At 43.3% G+C, this 13369-nt stretch overlaps 1 protein-coding gene across 11 annotated transcripts in view; it reads left to right on the top strand.

The window, feature by feature from the left end:
- The window catches only part of rapgef6 (Rap guanine nucleotide exchange factor (GEF) 6), a 134415-nt gene that overhangs the window by 66376 nt on the left and 54670 nt on the right, over positions 1 to 13369 (top strand). The gene's annotated exons all lie outside the window — the stretch shown is intronic.

The raw sequence follows: 13369 nt of genomic DNA, 5'->3' as shown, positions 1-13369 counted from the left end.
GTACATGAATCTATCTGATCTGCCTGTTGCCAGTACTCAGCACTGAACTGGTGATGATGTAGCTGTGTGTATAATTAACAGTTTGATGGCCTAGTTTTTCGCATCCCAAAATAATCTGCCAGAGTTTGCCTCTAGTGAACTTTGTGGTGATGTAAGAAAAGCAGCCTCCGTGCAGGAAGTGTCGCTTGTGCGTCTTCTTTTGGGTGTCTTGTTTGGTCTATTTTGGATATTTAAAAGATGGAGGGATGTTCTACAGCATTAGCTTCATGACAACATCCAGAGACCAGTCTGCTGCGTTTGTTTCAGCAGAATGAGTTTGGCATAGATCCCTATATGTCTGTCACTCTGGTAGAATCTGTCTGGGTGTTGAAAGCCTCGGAGATGTGTGTGTGTGTGTGTGTGTGTGTGTGAGAGCAGTAGGATGAGTAATGATTGGCTCCCTGGAGATGAAAGGGGATAAAGAGGGAAGATGTCGCAGTCTAAGGTGTCACATACAGTACAGAACAATCTCTTACCTGTCTTGTTACCCAGCTCTGCTGCTGTCCATCCCTTATTTGATCCAAGTTATACATAAAGCCGTCTTTAGTTTAAAAAGGTCTAGTGTTTCTTCAGCAGGGGGTTAAACCTTGTAAAACCTCATTAGGACAGCCGTGTACACACAAGTACAGACGTTGGGTTGGCTTATTTTGAATTTAAAAAGAAAATCCCATTGCTTCATGCTGTATGGTCTTTATCCAATAATCATGGACAAATTTTAGCTTTTGGATACCGATGTTGAAATTTGGCTTTTAAAAATCTGATTGCAACAAATGAAAAATGGTCTCATATCGTATAATACAAAAAAAAAAGGTTTTCAATGGAGCATTTTGAATTTCATCATAAAATGTTCTGTATTGGACATTTTTCATTGAAATGATATCGGAGTTATCGGAGGAGTGGATTTTATTCTTGGTCTCAAAAATGTCAAGAAGTCAAAAAATAAAATTTCCCGAAGTAGATGTTTTTTTTTGTTGTTGTTGTTGTTTGATCAGTCAGTTACGATACTGTGAGTCAGATAGAATATAAAGTTCTGGCGGATAATAAGTTAGTTTTTGGCTGCCATCTTTGCTAATGTTTTAAAGCTATTAGCCTAAGACCTGATGTTTTGGCTCAGTCCACATTGAAGCATTAAACCTTTTGCAGGTTATTTGCGGTGCGATGATTCAGAGTAGCTGATGTTTTTGAACCTTAAGGCCTCCAGTCTCTCATGTCTCATCTTTTAGCCATCAAATATAATTGTTTTCCACTTCCTCAACTTGAACTAGTGTTAATCTGTATTTTCTCACTGGCCCATCTAAGCTTATTTATCTTCCACCCATAGCTGCTGAGGTTTCATCCAGCGCTGCCTGTTTCAAGTCCATGTTAATTGACCATCCGTGATGAGGATGAAGAAAAGAGAAAAGATACAAAAGGGACGACTAAGAAAAAAAACAATCATTGAGCATAGGAAAGCTTCTTTTTTATTTTTATTTTTTCCACAAGAGGTTTTCACTGTTTTGTAACTGACTGCCTTCCAGAATGTCGGCTCGTTATTTTCTCCAGAAGTCTGCCTGTTTTGACACTTTTGGCTGCCTTGAACCGGCTGGGCCATTTTTCATTGCAGGTTCATGTTGGATGAATGACCGGCCCGTTCGGTACAATTCCAGCCCATGCAGCTTTGCATTGAACCGATTTAACAATGCAATCATGTACTAAAAACCATCTAAGACAGAAAAAAAAATAATCATTTAGTTTTACCTCTCTTCAGGGAATCCTGGCTGCCAACTGGCTTTTGCACCTTTTCTACATCTCAGTTTGCCACCAACTTGGACTGTAGGTTAAACTGCTATGGAAAGTTTATTTTGCAAATAGCACGCCATACCCGTCTGATCTCATTTCTAACATCAGAGGATGGTTATTGAAATATTGACTGTGTGGCTGGAAATTTGGCATCAGATGACAGGCGGTGAAATGTAGGCCAGTGGAGCTGCTCCGTGAGGCCAGGAGGGCTTCTCATTCGAGGCACTGAGTATTTATGAGGCCTACTTTATTTACTTCAGCAATAAATGGCCCAAGACTTTAACAGGAGGTCTACTCGGGTCACTTTTGTTCTTTAAGAGGCTTTCGACATCTTGATTCCATTTGATTGTTTTATTGGGTTGTGCTTATGGTTGAACTGTCCCTTTAAATCATATCCTGCTCATCCCAGTAGAACACAACCTCAGTGTGCATCATTCTGATGCTGGATCCCTCCCTGCTGCCGACATGGGTTTACTGTTGAGCTTCCTCTGTGTGTTTTTTTTGTCATGACTTTAAATCTCTGTCCATTATTTTTCTTTGCTTTCACTCTTATTCTTTCTTTCTGGTCCGTCTTTTAGTCAGGGACTCCTCCATCTTCTTTTACTTCTTCACCCCTTCCTCTCCCTCCACCTTTCCATCTCTCCATCTATTATTTAAAGATCAATAATGGGGCCTGTTGTTGTCGTTGCCTGCCCGATGCTGCTGCTGGTGTTTTTGTTGCCTTGGTGGGTTGCGCCCTCCTTCATCTGCCCCGTCCTTTCTTAGAAATCACCCCAACGATGGGATGGGTTGCTTTGGATAGGTTGCTTTATAGTAAATGAACCTTTTTTGAATATTTTTTCAGAAATGTCCATGTCTGTTTTCATGTGTGCTTTAAAGATTTCTCAAGTTTTTGCTAAAAGAAAACAAACAAGCAAGCAGTGTCATACATTTCTGATGAGAAGATTCATGTAATTCTAACAATCCCCCACCTTCGGGTTGTCAATATCTCATGCAGAGGGCATCAGGTCCAGCAAAGGGCTGCTGCCTTTGCTTTCCTCAGCAATCAATGGGCCGTGCTGAACATTGGCATTATCAGTTTGTCTTGGCCCCTTCTCCATTGAATAGTAATGGGGCTATTGTGTTGTTTGTAGGGGAGAGATTCACTTGGAAGATGGATTTAGTGTCAGGGCAGGGAGGGCCAGGCATGGCAGCTCAGACAGATTGACAGGTAGACAGACAAAATGTTGTGCATATCCAAATATGTGCCACTCTCAAAACCTCAGCACACCAGTGTAGTATCATCATAATCATCAAAAACGGAGCGAATCAAATGTGTGGTTGGTTTTTAAAGATTGCCTTAAAACTTAACAGATTTACTTCAGTTTACCTAACTAAATGGTGCATTTTTATTGAAGCTTCAATTACGCATTCATCACCAGAGCAGATGACTATATTAAACTGCTCAACATCTATTGAGTGGAATAAAGAGATTAATTATTCTCCAGTACAAGCTATTGACCAGCTGCTCAGTGCTGTGGCTACATGCCCAGACAGCAGAGTCTGATTAGGAGCTGAATTCATCGAAGCGTTACAATTCTTTCATGTTTCAAAGTTGACTTTCAAACCGAGCAGTTACCTTTTTGTTTCAAAGGTATCCAACTAATGTATTTACAAAGAAGCAATTGAGTGGTTGTTGTGGCTTAAAGATAAAGCGGGTAACATGGAGGGCATTTTTATGACAGAAGTGCTGTACGTTATTCATAAATGTGCTTTGGTTATAGCAGAATCCCACTGAAGTAAGAGTCATTGTGTTGTCATGAAGTTGGAAATAGGAATTTATGTCAATGGTGCTGCAGTTTGGGGATAGGTGGGGGGGTATTCAGTGGGTTGCACTTTGGAGTTTGCGCTTTTCGATGTCACTGCTTCCCACACACTTGACCTAACCCGAGGAGCAACATGCATAAGCAATGATGAGGAAGATTGCATCAAACATAAATGTAGTTCTGTGGGGTTAGTCATTGTTGTTTTCTTTGTAGTTTTTCTTTTTCACAGGATCTATGGTGACAGTTACGCATTGTATCAAACACCAGAACAAACTAACAAACTCGTACAAGCTCATTTGAAGAAGCAACGAGTCCCAAGACCCTCAACATTCAGCCCAGTGAGGCTTTGGTTGTTGCCCACTGTGTTGTTGCTCGTTGGTTCTGAAGGAAAACTCTGCTGTTTTTTGTATTCGCAAAGTGTTTGATTTATTAAAAACCGCTGCGTCCAACAAGTCAGTGGCTGTCTGTCGTAACCGTCTGCGTGATCGGTTCAGCAGAAACAAACTGCGGCCACCATTAAGAGTCTCAGATAGGTGCACCGTGGCTCCCTGGGTGCATGAATATGTTGACGGAACCATTTTTGTGCTTTAAGAGAATGACCTTTTCCAGGCGAGGTTAATGCCACTGCCTCTTCACATTGGCCTTGGCTGATTTACTCCGACCTCAGCCCCACAGACAGGCTGACAGGCGAAATGACCGAATGCACACTGGGTGTCAATGTGGCCTTTGAGCTTAAAGAGTCGTAGAGGGGTTTGGATGGGAGGGGGGGTTGTTCCGATAAAAACACAAGCAGAGAGACAGAGAGAATTTGAGGCAACAATAGAGAGAGCAAGAGAGCTTTTAGCATGCCAAGGGAGGTCTAGGATATCATATGCACAGGAAGTGGGGGTGATAAAGATCGATATGGATTGCATTTAGCCAGGCCATGTCCTACTCGCCCGCCAGAAGTCATAAATTACGGTTCAGTCCTTCTAAACAAAAACAGACATCATTGTAGATTTTAGTCTCTTTTCATTTCTTTGAGCATCTCTTTCAGAAGGTCCTTTGAAAGTGTGAAAATAGTCTTCAGACGTATCCTAAAGCATTGTTACGAATGTTACAGACCCAGTTTCTTGGGTTGGGAGCATGCTGTATATTGTTTCTGCCAGATTTCTTTTTCTTTTTTGAGAGTGACAGCAACATGGGAAACCGATGCGTAGTTTTCTTTAACTACGCATCTTCAGCCTTTGTCTCCTCCTCGTGTCCTGAAAAATGATTGAGAGAATTGTTCACTGAAATTGGAGTGCCCTCCAATACCTCTACTTGAGTCATTAAGCATGTGTGTGTAAATCTCATCCTTCATTTAGGCTACGGCTACACGAAAACGAAACAAGGGTTTTTTTGAAAACGGGTTCGAAAATGATTGCGACCACACAGGGAAGCTTCTGTGTCCACATGGAAACGCGACGCTTGCTGAAAACGATGCAGTACACACGAAACACCTCTAGGTGCGCTGTAAGCCACCCCCACCGGTTACACCAGAACAATAGAAGAAGCAATGCGCATGCGTGTACGCCCCTACTTCTACCAGCGCGAAGCTCACGTTGTTCCTTCAACAACGCCGCTGTAGTTAGCAGTGTCTGTAGCAGTGCTGCTATCAATGTTGTGGGGTCCATGATGATCGCTGTCTGTCCTTGTTGTGTTGTCTTCTTCTTCCGGATTTTGAATGGAAGACGCTTTTTGTTCTGGTCACTGACGTATGTGTATACACACTGGCGTTGGCCATGTGGCTGTGACGCAGATGAAAACGAATCCGTTTTGGCTGTAACAATGGAAACGAAACGACGCCGTTCTCAGATCTTCCCACTCTGGAACCCATTTTCCAAAACTATCGTTTTGGGGTAGTGGGAACGCCGGCTCCGTGTGGCCGCGACAGCCAACGATAAGCAAAAGTATCGGTTACAGTGAAAAACGTTTTTGTGTAGCCGTAGCCTTAGACTGAATAGGCTGGGAGGAGCGCTCTGCCTCAACACTTATAAAAGTACATTTGTTGATTTTTAAACCACAATTGGGCCTATTTCACCCCTGGTTTCCTGTCAGTAGGTTGCGGAGATTGAGGTAAATCACTGCTCTGTAAAGTGGCAAGCAAGTCTTCAAACATGGGCAAATTTGAATTGCTGCACCACTTCCTGTTTTTATATAAACCTGCCAATCAAAAAGGCCCTTGCTTTCTCAAACTTTGGTCCTGTTTGAATGTTTCAGATGTTGCAGTCGTATGAAAAGGCTTGTGTGGTGTCCTTGATGGCTGGTCTGTTAGTTGTGATTGTTTTTTTTTTCTTCTTCTTTTAGGAGTGAAAGGGCCACGGAACATTACAAGACTGAATATGCTGAAAGTGAAGCTGCTCGCCTCCTCAAACACACTCATTCTTTGTAAATTCAATCTTACACCCTTGCGTGTAACACTTGAAGTTGCTGACCTTTCACATCTCACTAAATGCTGTTCAACGCCCACAAACAGGCCAGTCACAAACACAGGCCCATCACAGCACTCATAAATAAATACCCCCCCTCCACACACACTTTATGTGCAGGTTCCACCTACTGTACCAGAGGGCTGTCAGTCATAAGCAGCTATCCCCAACCCCCCCCTCTCCCACACACACACACACACACACACACACACACACACAGAAACATATCCAAGTGATGATGTTTCAACCACTCAGGGCCACCACCCCCTCAATTTCACTCGCTCCCATTATCTCACTCCTATTGATCCCCTCCCTGGACACCCTCCTCGTCTGCCTGCTCAACCAGAGAGCCTTTGCTGGATAATTTTCAAGGGCATTTATAAATACGGCATGGGGAGGTTGGATGATTGCTCTGTGGCTGTTTGTGAATTAATGTGTAAAGAAAATAAGTGGAGGACGGTGCTGGGGAAGCAGATGGACTGTGGCAAATCTGTATGAAAACAAATGTCATGGGGCTGGAATAATGGAGTTCATCTACTCCGATAGCTGTGCCGACCAACTCTCGTTGTCAGCTAGAATATTAACACATCTGATAAACTCTGGAGCTCACGGTTAGTTAAAGAAGTAAATTTCCTTTCCTGCCTGGCTGTGGTGCCAAAGTTGCAGTTGGCTCTGTTTGGGTTGAGCTGAGCGGGCCAGCATTGTGAAACAGGATCCAACATTAACAAAAACACCACAGGAGAACCACAGGGCGGAGCCGCCACTCCAACCGGCTCCAGGGTCAACCTGTAGGGGTGCCAGGGACGCACCGTGTGTGTGTTGGTACGTGTGAAGCGCTGTGGGTTGGGCTGCGGGGCAGGAAGCATCTGTTAGCAGAGGGGGATCCAGGAGGTACTACGTTGGAGGCGTCTGTATGTTCGCATGTATTTGAGTGTGTAACTGCACATGTGTTTGCATCAGAACCAGAGCCAAGTGTTCTCCCTTCCCTCCTGTATCCGGCAGACCTGGCCGTGGCCCACCTTCCTCAGGCGCTCAGACAGAGACGCCTTTTAGCTTCCTGTAACATGCACAGCCGCACTCACGCACACAAACACGCAGAACAAAAGACGGTACTGGCAAACAGACCAACACACACAAACACACACATGAAACATTTCATAAGATCTGTCTTGCTCCCCCAGAGACTTTGTTGACAAAGATATTAGGATGATAACTCCTTGTAGTATTCATTAGTGAGATATTATACATAATTCACAAAAGTTTCACATTTGAGCATGTGAACCGTGCACAGCCCACAGAGGATGTACAGTCTAAATACTGGAGCAGCACTGAAGCTGCATCAACATCCTTGGTGATGGAGGACAGACAGGTGTGACAGATTAAATATTCCTCAGCAACAACTTTCAGGCAACAATGGTCGTCCACCACCACACATCACAATTGTATCCATCTCCAGACCTTCACAATACACACACGCACACACACACACACACATATACACACACAAACGCATACACATACACATTCAGACTTCTCTTAAAAGGAATTTCCTCTTAAGCCTGATTTATGGTCGTCCGGGAAAGGCTACGGAGCCCTCTCCGTGTGTCGGCCAACATTCCTATCTATCTATCCGTCGAGGCGACAGAGACTCGCGGAGACCGCAAGGGTTTTTGATTGGTCGGCAAACAACATCATTTTCGGAAACACTTTTCCGGTTTAGCTCCTTCCTATCACAACAACAACACCGCCATTTTTGAAAGAGTTTCCTGTGTGCCGGTCAACATTTGGTCAAAATTATTTGCATTTCAATATCAATAAGCTCCAACTCCAACAACAGTCTTTCTCTCTCGGTCGCCATCGTTCACTGTGAGGAGTGGAACGGAGCCGGAAGGTGAACAATCAATCAACGACTTTCAGATAGACATCGTGAGATTAGGTCGTCTAGCTTAGCGACGCCTTCTGATCGGGAGGTAAACTGCCTTGCGTATCCGACATCCCGACGGAGAACTTCGAAAGGTTTAATAGCCTCTGCGTGACCACGGAGTCGGATTGGCGGATAGCGACGGAGTAGCATACCGAGGCCTTTAAGTCTGGCTCTCATCATTTTCAGTCCTCCAGCGAAGAAAACCTGCGTCTTCAGGGGTGCCAATACCTGCCAATTACCTTTTTTCACCCTGCCAGAGGACTGAGTTGTAAACATCGTGGGAGATTAATGAGAATCCTGCCAGTCTAAAGTCGTTAATCATCAAGAAAACCCACACTGCTGGCTTTTTTTTCAGATGAAGGGAGCCATTACTTCGCACCCAGATATTGTCTAATGTCCAAGTTATTGTTACATTATGGAGTTTGCAGAAACTTTGCTGAAAAAAGGCAATCGGACTTCTGAATTTTAGATCAAATTCAGTTTAATTATTGCAGCTGATTCTTCCGCTTTTCTTCTACTGATTTCTGTATTATGATTCTGCAAAGTTACACTCGTTCCTTTGCAGGTCCAGTAAAATGTTTCCATAGAAACACAGTTGCACCTATTCAGGACTATGGAAATTCCTGTGAACTTCAAATTCTTAATATGCAAGGGGCCTCACGCTCACACACATATAGTGTCCGTTGTTTTAGGGCTCATTCCTTTATTCGGCAGCGCAGTAATGTGTTTGGGATTTTTGAGTCTGTCAGTGATTTATCAGAAGCTTCTCACAGGCACAAAAGCTTTGCTTCCATCTGCTCGTCCCTGTTTGTCTCGCTATTCTCGTGCCCCCTTTGCCCCCTCTGCCCCCTCTGTGTGTTTTGCCAACATCAGACAATTGGGGCAAAAGTCGCAGGCCTTTGGCAGTGCTGATGCCATTCAACATCCCGTCTGTCACAATACTGGCAGAGCGCAGTGTCGAAACTGCCAACTGATGACTGTTGATCCACTGCGGAAAGTAGCCAGCCAATGTCTGTCCAGACCAGGAACTCACCCGCCAATTATTGCTGAACCTCGTTCCTCGCTAAGTGGTGCCTGCCAAATCACAGGATGAAGTTTCTTTTTCTCAAATGAGATAAAAAATCATTTTCAGAAGGGGTTTTTTTGGAGTTAGTTTATCGCGAGGCTGAATTTTCATTCCTTTTTGGGGAGAGACAAAAAAAAAGTCGTTCCCCATATTTAATATACTCATTTCTTTTCCAAGATTTTTTCCCAGCATGTGCTAGTATAATGTAATGTAAGAAACTGGGCTTCAGTAAAATGTTTTCTCATTGAAAAACGGTAAAAACTGGTGTATTTTTCTTCATGGATCTGAGTCACAGAATGGGACAAAGATGTCGTACAGTCTAAGCATCCTTTTTGGATAATGAGGGTAAAAAACCGACTTCGACTCGTCCTTTGACTTCAAATGCACAATCAGCCTCATTATTAAAGGAAAAGTCTTCTGACACATAAAGCTCATATTCACACACCTGTTCAGAGTGTTGCCCAGGGACTGTTTGACATGGGGACTGCAGGAGCAGTGAGCCTCCTGATTGGTAGATATCCCGCTCCCCCCGATGTGTGAATAAGCAGAAGCGTCACGTAAACTTCAGACTCGACGTACTTTTTAAATAATCAAGTTTTTTCTCGGTGTGTGATGAATGGTGCTTTGTGTTTATAAGAGTGAGTGTGTATCCCATTTTTTTTTCATGGCCTTTTAATTTGTGGTGCAGCAGAATCGATTAACAAGTAATGTGAAGCGGCGGTGATGGATTTCAGTGTGATTCATTTATTTTAAAGATTTTTGTAGCAAGTAAGAGCATAGTTTTGGAAAGTAACCGTGAGAAACTGCATGTTTGTGAGCAGGAGGGAGCACATATGTGTTTGAGCTGTAGTTTCGTGAGAAAGCACACGCTGTCTTCTTTGCTTGACAGCGCTTGAGTCCTCGTCTCCTCATGTGGTCCCCCGCTAACTGCGGCAGCACTCTGTCTCCAACCCCCTCTCTGTTACATGTCTGTCTTTGCAGTTGTCACCTCCAATTTCAGCTTCAATTCATTACATCTCCCCTTGCTCCAGCTGGTGCAAACACTCCCCCATGCAAACAAACACGTAGGAACATTGCCAGAGATATGGTACTCTGGGCAAAATTGGAATCTTAAGAGAATATTGGAGACTTTTTGTCTTAATCTGTTGCCTCACTTTCACTTCATCCTCATTTCACCCCACCCTGCCAGTTCTATCTGTTTTATATTTTCTGGGCCCTCTCTCTATCTCTCTCACACACACACACACACACACACACACACACACACACACACACACACACACACACACACACTCAATTCAGTGTATGTTTTTCACTGTCACCTTTTCCACTCCTCTTTTAGCTGTTTCCTCCTTTTCCTCACATTTACTCCAGTTGCCCCCCCCACCCTCTCTCCCTTCTCCATCTGTCTTCCTGCACTGTATCTTAATCCAACCGTCTGAACTTGCCAGTAATGGAGCAGAGCATGGGCTGTGCACCAAGACTGTTCATAAAGCTCAGTTTTGCTGAATGGAGCCCAGAGATAACGCACAGTTTACATATATAGACAAATCTGTGCAGGTTGGTTTGCACGAGTCATTATATCTTCTCTTCTCTTCTTGTGTATTTACTTTTGTGCACGAATCATCGTCTGTATGTGTGTGTTTCCAGACACTGTCCACGGCTTACAACATTGGAGCCGACAATGGCCTGGATTGATCAAAGCTTTGTCCAGCTCTGCAGGACTAAATCTGGAGCCGAGTGTGTGTGTGTGTGTATGTACGTGTATGTGTGTGTGTGTCCTTTTTTAAGACATCAGAGCAGGTGTTCACACCTAGCCAATTTGATGAGGCTCCTCGCTGTCATTTTACTCATTGTCGCCCTCACTGATGCAGAAGGAGGAGGCTAAGGCTGAACGAGAAGGTGACAGGACCAGAGAGGAGTAGTGACAGGAGAGCTGTAGAGAGGAGGCTGTGGTGAGGGAAGGAGATAGACAGGGACAGGTTGGCGTTACTTGCCAAAAAGGCGAGGTGGGCCGGGTAGAGATAATGCAAAGAAACCACAAAACAAGAGGAAATCAGATCCAGGCACCAGGTTAAGTGCTGTCACAAAGAAGTTGTGCTGGGACAGTTGCAGCATTGTTCTTTTTCTGCAGAAGTGCACTTCTACTGTCTGTGATGTGGTTTTTGGTCTAACAACCAGCTGTGAAAGCTAAATCAACATAGTGACAGCTGCTATGAGCGAGGACATGGTGTAGCTAAGTCTTCCCTGTTTTAATTAGTAACAGTGCCCTGAATCCTTGGGTGGGAAGCCCTTTGTGGAAATTACCTTGCTAAAAAAACACGCATTACTCATTACTTGTCACTCCCTACGCTTTTTTGTTATACTGAAAGGATATAAAAAGAAAATACACTATTATTTCAAGACCCACAATTGCAAGCATACATGTGTAAGCTGAATATTTGCACCTCAGTTTTGAGTAAAAGCCGAAGTTCTGCACGCAGTCATTAACTGGCATGATGGTTGTTCAGCCTTCTTCTCAGGTCATGTTCAAGTGGTTTGTCACTGCTGACATCTACAGGCCAACCTTGTTAGTTTCAGCTACCCCAGCAGTGACCTCAGCATCCATCACCATGCCTGGATGTACTCAGCTCTGAGGGTCTCGATATGGTACAGCTGATACTTTAAGCAAAGCGAGGCAATAGAAATGAGCTGGTGATGTACGATGCACGATGATGCTTCATTTTTTACTTTGGTCACCATCTCAATCCTTCATAGTTATTATAGTATAATATTGGATATACGTTGATTAAATTAGAACTTTTTGGTCAGCACATTTTATACATTGGTCTGAAATGGTCTTTCCCAGAGCAGGCAGCTCTTTCTTGTTTATTTATGTCACCTTTTTGTGACAAAATAACCCATAAATATACTCATTTCTGCATCCTTGTGTTGTTATTGGATAATTCCTCGCTATGATCGTATCATTTTGTTTTCTCTCACCGTATACATCACAGTTGTCTTTGAATAATAACTAAGCTTTGTTTTTCATTGTTTTTTATACCTGCTTAAATTATAATCCTCATCAAGATTCATCAACCGCATCTTATTTTAATTACTGAGCAGACTCATTTATCCTCTTTATTATTCATCATAACGTATTGTTCTCCTTTATTCTTCCCTGCCTCCAAGCCTCACTTGGTTAATGCATAGTTTTATCTTGGCTCCATCTTTGGTGGATTAGTGGAAGGTTATACCAACAAAGTCATTAGTGATTTTTGCTATTTTGCCATTAAATTGTCTTCGCATCCAAACCACAAAATACAATGTCGGCTAGAAAATCTGGAGACATCTCTGTGTACGTGGCTGGAAATCAATATTTGACGCCCTAGACAGGAGTGCATTAAAAACAGGCATGATTCTGTCATGGAAATCACTGCATGAATCGTTCATCCGTAAATTCATGTTAAAGCTCTCCAAATGTGAACATGATCTAGAGATGTCCATGTCTCCTGCCCGCTGGTGAAAACTAATTTATAGTAGACTGAGGCAAAGTAGAAAGCTGTTCTTTGATGAGACGAATTAAAATCTGAAATTCTTTTTGGATATCATGGATGCCACTTCCTCTGGGCTAAAGAGCAGAGGGAGCATTTGGCTTGTTATCGGGTTTCTTCAGTGGCTACAGATCTGACAACTTAAACATCTGGAAAAATTGTCGAAATTCATCCGGACAACATCTTTTTCACAGAAGGCCTTGCACTTTTCAGCAAGACTCCGCACACTGCATCTGTCACAACACCAAGGCCTCATAGTCCACAGCTTTCATAGAGCCCGGGTGCTGGACTGGTCTGACTTCAGTCCAGACCTTTCACCAGCTAAAAACCCGACCCAAGACTGATAGGAGCAACATTCCTCTGTCAAAGGTCCTGCAGCTGGCCTCCTTAGTTCCCAGATGTTGACGGTTTGGAGATGCTACACAGTGATAAATATGATCCTGTCTCAACTTTTTTTTGTGGTGTGTTGATGAGATGATATTTTTTTATAAAATAGTAAATTGTCTCATTTTCAATATTTGAAGTTTTCAAAGTTCTACTGAGAAGACATCATTGGTTTATGAGATTGGATCTTTGAAATCTGTCTTTACTATTGCTAACTTTTTGGGAATTAGGGTTGTAATTAAAGGTGATGAAGTGGCGCATTTTCAAGTGAGACAACAGCATTTACAGCACTGTCCTCCTGTCCTCTTAAGTTGTAATACTGGTTCCCTTTCTGGTACCTCAAACCATCCGCTTTCCGACTTCAATGCTCGATGGACCAGGTGTGATAT

This window comes from Odontesthes bonariensis, chromosome 16 (genome assembly GCF_027942865.1).
Source record: "Odontesthes bonariensis isolate fOdoBon6 chromosome 16, fOdoBon6.hap1, whole genome shotgun sequence".
Classification (NCBI taxonomy): Eukaryota; Metazoa; Chordata; class Actinopteri; order Atheriniformes; family Atherinopsidae; genus Odontesthes; species Odontesthes bonariensis.
This window is presented reverse-complemented; position numbering and strand designations above follow the sequence as displayed.